Source organism: Schistocerca americana, chromosome 7 (genome assembly GCF_021461395.2).
Source record: "Schistocerca americana isolate TAMUIC-IGC-003095 chromosome 7, iqSchAmer2.1, whole genome shotgun sequence".
Lineage (NCBI taxonomy): Eukaryota > Metazoa > Arthropoda > Insecta > Orthoptera > Acrididae > Schistocerca > Schistocerca americana.
Genome location: NC_060125.1, coordinates 85866799 through 85879455, shown reverse-complemented (window position 1 = coordinate 85879455; position 12657 = coordinate 85866799).

Sequence of the window (12657 nt, the reverse complement as noted above, 5' to 3'; positions counted from 1 at the left end):
TAGGACCAACGTTGGAACAGGTAGCTACGCTTTATAAAAGCAAAGAGGTTTCTATTCTTAGTATGGTTCTGTCCATCCCTTGTCATGTTGGTATAGGAAGCTGCCTCTCTGGTCACTTCCTTTTTGTATCTGGAAGCACCCTCCGTAGGGGCCCACAGCAGTCTGTCCGCGGCGAGCGTCTGAAGTGGTAAGCTCTCCGGCTAAGTGCGTCTCTGCTAAGTCCATAGGACAATGGATTTCTTAAGTTCAGCCTAACTGAAAATTTAATCACCTTTATTTCAGGTTTAGATCTAAAATATCTAATGTTATCTTAAATTGCAACGCAGTGTAATTCGAGTGTGAAGTTCAGAATATCTTCCAGTAGTTGCTTTGTCACTACTTTGTGAGTAAAGTGGAACCGCGTGTGGATGATCCGTAACTCTAACTAAGATCATCAATCTTAAATGCGAATGTTGGTGAGATTATAACGTCTCGTCTTGAGAATATTTTTCAATATAGCAACTTTTCTTTATGTTCAACCCACGTGGGGTGTACTTGTGAGACCAGTACCACGTGCTTATACAATTGTTTTACCCATCAGGTTAATAGTAAGACGATAGTAACCAGTTCGAGGTTTTTCTTTTGTAAATTGCGTTTCGATGTAATTTATTTTAATTATCAAAATTATTGTGGAGTTACACTCTTTGTGTAAACCAAGTTGACCACGTGAAGCATGTAGTGTAATCATCGAAGTAGCCCTCAGCTATTCTTTTCGGGAAGATTTCACAGAGAGTTAGTATGAATTTAGTATACCAGTGTGTGGTAATTTGATGACAGACAGGATTGCGCTACAAACGTAACTTCTTTGGGTGAAAATTGAATCGGTTGGTTGTGGTTAATTTCCTCTTGCATATGTTTCAACGTTCTTCGTGTGTTATTTTATGAATTCAGTGTTGTATGCAGTCTCCCAATCTTGGCTCCATATTTGATATGTTCCGTAAGACTACAAACTCACATTTTCACAATCCTAAATAAGGCACCAGTTTAGTTATGAATCAAGTTTAATATGCTGAAATTTTAACGGAACAATGATCAATGTTAAAATAAATATCCAAATATAAACTGATTTATTTCTTTTTATTTAAGTTCCCCTTTTATATACATATCACCGGTTGTCGTAAGATGACTATTAAAAGATTATAATTAATGTTAGTCTGGTTGGGAATTTGGTAAGCTAGACTGGATACCTGGTGAAACAGTTGCTCAGCAATGCAAGGTTACCTTGCTCAGATAGCTCACAGCTTTTAACCCGCTTTTATTGTCTTGAATATCAGCACCGCTTTCAGAACAAATTAATGCATCAACATTACACTCCGTCAATCAATGCCAAGCCGAATAACTGCTTGCATAAGGAGCAAAGGTGGAGCAGCATGTTACTGACTTTCTCTTGAATAAATTATCCAATTTTTCTAAAATAGTAATAATTTGTTTAGCTGTACATTGTAATATTAGTATCCGTTTCGATAGCTTAAATAAACTTACATTCGATAATCTAACCATGCAAGCTCATAAAAGCCACACAATTTGTTTAAAAATTTCGTAGATCGTCGCTGAGCAGCGACCACCTGATATTTCAAAGAATATCTTACGCGCAACGGCGCAGAATGCGAATTGTTCATAAATTGTATCGATAGAGGTATTTTGTGTTTCTTATTTTTTGGCAGCTGAAGAATTGTAATCCTCTTCTGTTAGCAGAGTCCTGATATATTTTTTAAAGACGGCGGACACGTATATGGCGTGGTTCGCAATCACTAATTAGTTATTATAAAATATTACTACTGTGCAGTGCTATGAAATGTCGAAAATGTTAAAGAACTTTATTTAAAGAAACAGCCAGCAAGATATAAAATTGAAATGTACGGAGCCTATTGTTAGCCATACTGACTAAGGTAATTTGGTTATTGTGCTCTCAAATGCTGTAGTGCCTGCTTATTACTTAAAGTATATCTATTCTACCTGTCTCCTATTAATGGCAACAGAAATAAAGGTCTTTTTATAGTTTTCATGCAGCTACCAGGGACCGACTGCATGTCGGCCAACGTCGTAGCTAAGGCAGAAGGCGCATTCCTATTTACCTTGTTTGTGATTTAAATCCAATTTCTTTTAATTTGTGGCGTAGTATAGCAAAGAAAATTTCCAGCTCTGTCTGGTTCGTTAGGTTTCTCTGTTCGTAGTTGCTGTGTCTCATATCCGGTCGTGATCGAACATGATCACGCCACAAATAAATTTAGAGGCTCAAAAATAGCTCTGAGCACTATGGGACTGAACATCTGTGGTCATCAGTCCCCTAGAACTTACAACTACTTAAACCTAACTAACGTGAGGACATCACACACATCCATGGACGAGGCAGGATTCGAACCTGCGACCGCAGCGGTCACGCGGCTCCAGACTGAAGCGCCTAGAACCGCATGGCCACACCGGCCGGCAATTAAGTGGCAATGCGAACTCTGTTCTTCCTCTTGAGAACGCTACGCCTTCTGCAAACGATTTCAGGTGACATATAAATTATCACATACAGTACTTAAGTTCTTGAAAATTCTTTGCTCTTCCCGCCAAGAAGTGGTGCAAAACTCACAACAGATTTCTGAAACTTCGCAAGAGAATAATAACTTAATCAAATATAAATATTATTAAAAAATATTAAAAAAATATAAATTAAAAAAACACTCAACACGTACATCATACCTATCTATTTTAATCCCAATGGATAATTCTTTCGCGATGAGTAACTTTTTTCTGTCTTAGAGTGTCCCTCTTCAGCCAGAAACGTCTAATACTGAACAAATTAGCTCATATCGAAAATATTTCAGATTTCTGAACCGGTCTTTTACGTGGTTTTTAGATTATTCAACGGATCGGCGGTAGGGAGTTTACTGGTTCCGAATAAAAAAGGAGATCTATCATTAGACGAACGATAAGCAGCACGAGGGGGACACTCCGTGTCTTCTGTTAGTGAAACGTACTCTTCTATTAGTGAAACATCCTTGCGGCTGCATCAATAATCGTCCTGTTGGCGAATACTGCGCATTCGCTCTAGAATCTGTCTTGCGCATTCCTCGTTACTGCTATTAACCGCAGGGAAACGTAAACAAGGAGAACCAATTGAGCCTTGCAGGCGGTCGGCGGCACGTGTTGAGGTCATCAGGGCCAATTGCCGGCGCCGTCTCGAGCCGTATGGAAGCGCGTGCGTTCCGCCCAGGGAGTAACCCAGCGACTGGTCTACGTCGACCACGACCAGGAGGCCACAGCTGGCTGGCACTGTGCATGCGGCAGAGTTCTGACTCCACTCTAATGATCTTAATGTTAAGGGAATGTTGAACGGTGACTTCCTCTTTAATTATTTGTGGTCATAGTGGCAGGGTATATACGTCGATCGCGTGAAATAATTATTTGTGTTAACCTGCTGCCATCCAGTTTTTCTAACACTTTTTTATTCGACCAGCATTTTATAGTTTCCCAAATTGTGACCCATTCGCTCCAGTTTTCTTTTTTAGTTTTCTCTCTAGATGGGAACCTAAAATCTTATTTGGAAACGTATCTCTCTTCAGAATTTCAGACTTCTGATTTCTTCGAGCCACCTGCACCTCTTGTGGCTGACATGTTTAAAAATCCTCTTGTACACACTGTTTTCATTGATTCGAATCTTATCGGCGGAATTCATCGTTCTGAGATGAGCGCTCAGTAAGTAATGCAACACTTTTTCCTGAAATCAGATTGTTTTTGCTCAGGGCTCCAATACACTATATTATTCCCCACTCTTCTAGCTACAAAACCCTATGTTGCAACCTAGTCTCAGTTCAATGTGATGCTTCCTGCCGGCCGAAGTGGCCGTGCGGTTAAAGGCGCTGCAGTCTGGAACCGCAAGACCGCTACGGTCGCAGGTTCGAATCCTGCCTCGGGCATGGATGTTTGTGATGTCCTTAGGTTAGTTAGGTTTAACTAGTTCTAAGTTCTAGGGGACTAATGACCTCAGCAGTTGAGTCCCGTAGTGCTCAGACCCATTTGAACCATTTTTTGATGCTTCCTCAGATCACGGAGTCCTGGGTTCGATTCTCGGCCGGGTTGGGGATTTTCTATGCCTGGGGAGTGGGTGTTTGTGTTGTCATCCATCATCACCATTCGTGACAGTGGCCCGATTGGATTGTGTAAAAAAATTGGACTATGTGAAAACTGGGACTTTGTATGGGCGCTGATGACCGCGCAGTTGAGCGCCCTACAAACGAACCATCATCATCATCATTGCGATGGCCCTACACCACCGTACTGGGAGGTCCTGTATACACGCATGGTACCATTCTACCGCGCGGGATTAGCCGAACGGTCTTAGGCGCTGCAGTCGTGGACTGTGCGGCTGGTCCCTGCGGAGGTTCGAGTCCTCCCTCGGGCATCGGTGTGTGTGTCTTTGTCCTTAGGATAATTTAGGTTAAGTAATGTGTAAGCTTAGGGACTGATGACCTTAGCAGTTAAGTCCCATAAGATTTCACACACATTTGAACATTTTTGGTACCATTCTACTGGCCCAAGTAGGAACCAAAGTCTTGCTGCGTCAGTAATCTCCCAATCGCCAACGTACTGCTTCCCGCGGAGTGCATCCTTCATAGGGCCAAAGTCGGAAGGTGCGAGATCTGGGATGTAGAATGGGAGGTGGAAGAACTGTTGTATGAAGTTTTGTGAGTTCCTCTAGGTGTGCGCAGACTTGTGTGAGGCCTGGAGAGGGAGAAGATCGTCTGCATTTTTGTGATGCGTCGATCACCTCGAATGAGAGTGTTCGCACGTTCCGACATTGCAGGAGTCACAGCTGTCGCGGCCAGCCGACACGAGGGGAGATCGGACAGGGTTGCGCGACCTTTTTGCGATGTTGACAGACGCTTCGCCCAACGACTCACAGTGCTTTTGTTCACTGCCAGGTCTCCATAGACATTGTGTAAGAGTCTATGAATATCTATGATGCTCTAGTTTTTCTTCAAGAGACACTCAATGACATCTCTCCTTTTGTAACGTACCTACGTTACAGACGCCATTTTGAAGGCTACGTATAGTGCTGCCACCAACCAGAATTTCATGAAACTATAGGGGCTGTAGCGGGAATATTCCACAATGTCACAAGAAATTACACATTTTTTTCAACCGAAACTCGCAGAGAAAAAGTGTTGCGTTATTATAGAACGCCCCTCGTAGGTTTTCTCACCGTTACATTTAGTTGTTAAGTTTTCTTGTATAGGTCTTCTCTACTTCTGTTCCTGCATCCATCGTTCTTCTTCAGTGGCCTCAATATTTTTCTTAGCGCGTTCCTCTCTTTCTTTTCCATATTTTCCATTACTTCTGTTTCAATTAAATCCAGGCAATCGGTTGCGTATAACATTCTTGTTTCACTATAGTATCATTGTTCTGTAACTTACTTTGAGAGAAGATAGATCTCTTATTCTACACATCTTCATTTAACTGTGAGGCCATTTCCATCTTCCTTGCCCTGAGTTTACTAGCCTCCCCGTACGGCCGTTATCCTTTATTACCTCACAAGGTATTTAAATTTATTGACTCTTAATTTTTCCCTAAACAGTGTTCACGAAATTTGAAGCATCTTTTATATTTGTCACATTATTTTTACATAAGATGTTTGAAAACCTGTTTTCCGCATTGTTTTTCAAAACGTTGATTTTTCTTGTTGCCATTGCTGTCCCGCCCGACAATACTACAAGACAGTCGGTATAAGACAGGCACAAAATTCTAAGATTCTTGTTCTTACAGCCCAGTTGCATATCGTCGTTACCAGACGCTTTACATTTATTTTATGTTTAATTCAACACACTGAGAGCGTATTTGAACACTGAATAAATGGTATCTACATATACATCGACATGGTTCCTCTGCAATTTACACTTAAGTGCCTGGCAGAGGGTTAATCGAACCATTTTCATACTACTTCTCTACCATTCCACTCTCGAATGGCGCGTGGGAAAAAGGAACACCTAAATCTTTCCTTTCGAGCTCTGATTTATTTTAATATGATGATCATTTGTCACTACCGAGGTTGGTGTCAAAATATGTTCGCATTCGGAAGACAAATTTGGTGATTGAAATTTCGTAAATAGATCTCGCCGCAAAGAAAACCGCCTTTGTTTCAGTGACTGCCACCCCAACTCGCATATCACCCCTATTGCACGATAACACGAAACGGGCTGCCCTTCTTTGCACTTTTCTGATGTCCTCCGTCAATCTTACCTGGTAAGGATCCCACACCGCGCAGCAATATCCCAGCAGAGGACGGACAGGTCTAATGTAGGCTGTCTCTTTAGTGGGTTTGTCACGTCTTCTAAGTGTTCTGCCAACAAAGCGCAATCTTTGTTTCTCCTCCCCACAATATTATCTATGTGATCTGTCCAATTTAGGTTGCTCGTAATTGTAATTCCTAGGTATTTAGTCGAATTGACAGCCCTTAGATTTTTGCGATTTATCGTATACCCGAAATTTATGGGATTTCTTTTAGTACCCATGTGGATAACATTGCACTTTTCTTTGTTTAGTGCTAATTGCCACTTTTAGCACCATACAGAAATTCTCTCTAGATAATTTTGTAATTGGAATTGATCGTCTGATAATTATACTAGATGGTAAATTACTGCGTCACCTGCAAACAATCTAACGGTCAGATTATCACCTAGATCATTTACGTAAATCAGGGACAGCAAAGGGCCTATGACACTACCTTGCGGAACGCCAGATATCACTTCTGTTCTACTCGATGATTTATCTTCTAGCGCTACGAACTGTGACCTCTCTAGAGGAAATGACGAATCCAGTCACATAACTGAGACGATGCTCCATATGCACTTAATTTGATTAATAGTCGCTTGTCAGGAACGGTATCAAAGGCCTTCTGGAAATCTAGGAATATGGAATCGATCTGAGATCCCTTGTCGACAGCACTCGTTACTTCATGGGAATAAAGAGCTAGCCGCGTTGCACAAGAACGATAATTTCTGAATCCGTTTTGGTTGTGTATCAGTAAGTCATTTCCTTCGAAGTGATTCATAATGTTCGAGTACAGTATATGCTCCAAAATCCTACTGCAAATTGAGGTCGGTGATATGGGTCTGTAATTCAATAGGTTACTCCTATTTCCTTTCTTGAATATTGGTGTGACCTGTGCTACTTTCCAGTCTTTAGGAACAGACCTTTCGTCAAGTGAGCGGTTGTATATGATTGCTAAGAAAGGCGTTATTGTGTCTGCATGCCGTGAAAGGAACCTGGCTGGTATACCGTCTGGACGGGAAGACTAAGCCCTTCTTAAGTGATTTGAGTTGTTTCGCAACACGTAAGATATCTACTTTTATGTCACTCAAGCTAACAGCTGTTCTGGTTTCGAATTCTGGAATATTTACTTTGTCTTCTTTCATGCAGGAATTATGGAAAACTGTGTTCAGTAACTCCGCTTTAGTAGCACCATCATCGGTAACATTTCCATCTATCGATGGCGTTTACTTAACAAAATGAATTCCCTCCAAACTTTCTTGATGAACGTTTTGAATTATTCACAGGTAACACCCGACGGCATAGAATGTTTCCTCCTTTGCCCTCGTGACGATATCTCGTGAGGATATTAAACTTAACGCTGGTAGCGTACGTGCTGTTTTCCTAGACAACACTCGGGAAATTAACCACTTATATGCAGTGCTCTAAAATAAAAAAAAAATAAATAAAAAAAACAGTTGTGTTGTCAAACGTTTTCCATGCAGGGAGGAGTTGTCTTCTTTAAATTTAAGAGGGTTCTCAATATGTTTTATGAATATTGGTAACTTATTAATGATCTTCGGTGGCAGAATACAGGATCCTACACGAATCCTTGTAATTACTACGAAATGATATAGTGTATGATTTCCGCATTTCACCCTTCTTTTCAATCAGTAATGTTATTAAAGGTCATTTGTACTTGCATGTAACTAATTAATATCTTTCAGAAGCTATTGTACGACATTCGATTTTGAAATTTACGCAGCACTTTTACTCCTCTCTTTAATTTCGTAAATACATACTTTACCTCAGGTGCACAACAAAGACTGACAAGCGTATTATAAATTGTGAATATTTATGCAACAAACGTAGTTGTTAAGGTTGAGGGAATAACTGATAGCCGGCCGGGGTGGCCGAGCGGTTCTAGGCGCTACAGTCTGGAGCCGCGCGAACGCTACGGTCGCCGGTTCGAATGCTGCCCGGGCATGGATGTGTGTGATGTCCTTAGGTTAGTTAGGTTTAAGTAGTTCTGAGTTCTAGGGGACTGATGACCTCAGAAGTTAAGTCCCATAGTGCTCAGAGTCATTCGAACCATAACTGATATATTTGGTCATCGTCAGCAGTTTTTCTGGAGTAGACACGCCTTGTTTCTGTTATTCATAAATCACCATCTAAGAATTTCATCACGCGGACATTGGAGGTCACAGTTACAATTTTCAGACGCGAAATTTGATGGACTAAATTTTTTTCAGAGCACGTAAAAGGAAGTCCAGGATTCTTTTACTTATTTGCTTACACAATATGGAGGACCAGATCGAAATAAGAAAATAGGAAAACAAAATGGTTGAACTCACGACTTGTGCAGCAGAGAAACGTAGTACTCATTTCCTTTATTTAAAAAAAATTACAAAATTAAGCTTGCGTCTCTATTTATGTTACTTAGGTTAGGAAAGTATTTGCTGTGAAAATTAAGTAAGAAAGAAACACTAGGTGGTGAGGACAATGAAGAAAGAACTCCACTAAAGACATTAATGTATAAAGAACCTGAACCTATAGAAACGTGTTCAGCGAACAAATTGTGTCTTTTTACATCTCTTAGAATACACTGTATAAGTTTTTAAACTGCATGAAAGCAACAACACTCCGAAATACACCATTGTGAACAGTTTTTCTAGTCTATGATGTGTAAAAAGATATCTCATGTAAATATGCAGTGTTTTGTCAGCAAAAGAAAACTCGGTTGAGTTCGTTGATATCGTTTGTAAATACAGTCGATGCTGCTGTACATTAATTATCGTTGATGGTCTACCACTGAACTAAACAGGTTACCCACAGAGATTCGCATCAACGAAGGTCTGCAACTGTTGCCACCTAATTTTAGGCACACAGTGATTATGAGACCTTTTAGACACATCACTGAAAAGTATGTAGTACATTTAGCATTAACACGCTGAGACATAAACGTGTCAGAACAATATGCATATACCGCATACAAAAATACCTACCTCCAGTTCGCCTACAGAAGCAGCAACAGCTCTATCTTCCGTTACCGCAACATATCAAACTCCATTAAAAAGTCTTTCCACTTTAGACCTTACGGTTCTTAAATCATTTATTTATTCGCCCCATAATATAGGTTCAAAAAGTATTGCATAGTATTTTTATAATGCGGGTGATCTCTGCGCTTCCAAAGTTCACTCATAATAATTTAAGTCCACTAAGGACGATTTCTATTCTCCGTCGCATAGTATATAAAATTTCCTGTTAGATAGGTGATGCTATTCTTTGCAGCTTCCGAAAACCAGGACTTGACGACGTTGACGTGGACCACTTAAGTTGACTTTGCGCAGTTTTTCTTCTGTCGGTAGCAGTTTGGTCATTAAGTCTTAGTAACTGGCTCTTCTTTGGAATTTAGCACGGGGCTGCAGACGTTCTCTCACACGCTGTGCTATTACATGGCTCTTTGTTTCAGCTCTATTGGGTTTGTGGGATACGCCTTTATCAGTTCCCTTTGTTATTCCAGGAAAATGCGACTCCCGGAAAATGACATGACTTCACATAAGAGAGTCGACCGCGCTCTACGACTGATTTTCTTGTCTACTGGTGGTTTAATTTGTTAGGGTTACAATTTGATGTAACGACCAGTAGTCATCGCGCTTAGATTACTCTGTGTAAGCTGAGCCGTCTCTTCGATAAGCATGGCCGTGCACTGCTCACTCACATATTTGAGGTCAAGCCCTCCATTTTCAATGTGTGTAGCTACGCAAAATAAATTTAGTCCAAATTTACCTCCCACTCTATGAAAAGTCTACGTATTACCAAAACTATGTACCCAAAAACTGCTATCCAGTTTAAAGCCGTATGCCAATCTTTGAAAACAGACCCTAATTTCAATTGAACTGTAACTGTCTGAATACAACTTGTCTTTAAATTAAATGCGCCACTAAAGCAAAGCAGTTATCTGGCCCTAAACAAAATTTTCACTTACACTGTGTCTTGACAACATTGTTGCAGATCTCTCGAAGGCACAACAGCAAAGGCAGTCAGGCTGTGGCTAAGCTAGATTTCAGTTTTTAAATAAAGTTTCCAATAATATTCAAACTGTTGCAGACCATATGGTGCCATGTGGTAACGCGTAATCATAAACCTTCTTTAAACAGTGGGATGGGGAGGGTAAATATTCCTATGAAACTATATTCCAGGACAACGATGAAGTATGTATTCAAAAAGACAGAGTAAAACTTCGCGTGATCTTCACACATAACATTAGTCTGACAATACTATGCTTAATCAAGTGTATGACTCAGACTTCGCAGAGGCAAAGACTGTGCCAAACCAACACCAAAGAGTATTTAACTGTAACAAACTTGCTCTGTCTCTGAAGTGCACATCGACAACTTACAAAAACCGAATCTAAGTGCCCACCTTACAACTAAACTACCTTAAAGGACGTCTTTGAAAACACCGTTATGCGTTGTTGTCTGGTGCCTGTTCATTTGCACTATCATTTTTTACCCACAGTATTTTAACTTTTCTTAAATCGCGAATTGATCTTTGCAATGCTTCGATTAGTCTTTCTGAGTCTTCACTGGCGTTTGTTTGTGTTTTGGTGGCCTGTTTGCGCCGTCGGCAACGGAAAATATTTGCGGATGTGAACCTCGTCGCGATGTATAATTAGTTGCGAATAACTTTTCGACCCTCTGTTTCTGATTCTGTTATTGGTTTCCTGTTTGGTAGACAGTCTTGTCTACCCCGTTGCTTACACTGTCTGGCGTCGATGCCAATAGCCATTTGAGGAAATAGACACGACAGTGAAAATGGCTTAATTTGGGAAACTGAAGCAACATTCGGGAGCGAATTTCTAAAATACCTTAAGTAGGAACTCTAAAACCAGTTAATTGCCTGTACAATTTTTTTTTTTGAATCATCAGTCTTCTGATTAGTTTGATGCAACCTGCCACGAGCTCCTCTTCCGTGCCAACCTCTTCAACTCAGGAGAAGCACTTGCAGCGGCGCCTGGAAGATGTGATTTTCGCCCTCTCTTTGTAATTAGTTTTTAAGTACAGACGTCCTTCTATTGTCAGCAAGGCTAGTAACTCTGCGGAAATCAGAAGTAAAGTCATTACTCTGCAAAAGCGTACATCCTAATATTTACCCTTACAAACACTACAGAGATGTGTTCTCCTTCTGGCTGCTATGGATCTCTGCTCTTTTCCATAAGAGCAAGAATTCGCTTGGCCAATATTGACGAAGATTTCGAGCGCCTACTAGTAAAACTCAAGCGAAGATATTAAACAGTGTTCTGCTCTCATATATTTCCTCTACGTTGAACCAATAGGGTCCTTTCAGTTACACGAACATGCAGTGTGCCGGCAGACTGTATGCACACCTGATTTGGCGCTTGTACTAGGGCTCGTCTCAATGTCCTGTAGAACTCAGTACTCCAGATCTAGTGTATTTACAGTCCACCACCTCCCTGCACGTTCGTATGTCTGAAAGGACTCATAATCGCACAAATACCTGAAAAGGACTGGAGATGTTGTGTGATGTGGTAGGTATCTGTGGGGGTATGTGTTTTGGTATATCCATGCTGCCTCTTAATCGTTTCCATACGTTTCGCCGCAAACAAACATCTCTCGGCTTCTTCCCGAGATGAATACCGGACCATTCTGCTGCTTACAGTAGTACGCTGTGTCAATCACACAGCCTGCAACACACAAGGAACAGAGGAACTGTCAGTAGAGAGACAAGCTATGTTCTGGGTCATTTTGTTAGTGCAGGTTGTCTACACCAGGGGCAGGAATGCAGTCAGGTTCAAACCTATCGTTCTTCTTTAATTGACAGGTACTTAACCGATTGTTCTCCTTAGATTGGCAGGAACTTAACCTACTGTTTCAAGGCCCCTGCCCCTCCCCCCCCCCCCCCCTAAGGAAACCACCACCTTTGTTGCTACAGGTACACTCAGGTCTGAGTTACTGGAGCAGCCCCTCTCACTCTTATCAATTTGATTGACTACTTAATTAAATCGATCAATTAATTAACCTCTCCCCTTCTGGTAAACCCCTCCCCTCCAACCCTCCCTCCCAGAAATTGGCAGGAAAAAGACTCAGTTGATTTGTCATTTGGAGGGAATTCGATTGTAGTGTATGGAAGATTGTTTAAACAACCTAGAAGATGTGTGGGATATCGTTTATTTCAATAATTTAGGGGATTCAAGGCAGTGTAGGGAATATATGGAAATTGGTGGAGAGGAAGGATCTCATAACGGAAAATTCAAGGGTATATTGTTTATTTATAAAAAATTCAGTTTGTAGGGTTGGATTTCTCTTGCTCATCTCTGCAGTTTGGAAACATGTAGGTCTTGTAAGAAGTAATTACATGGGG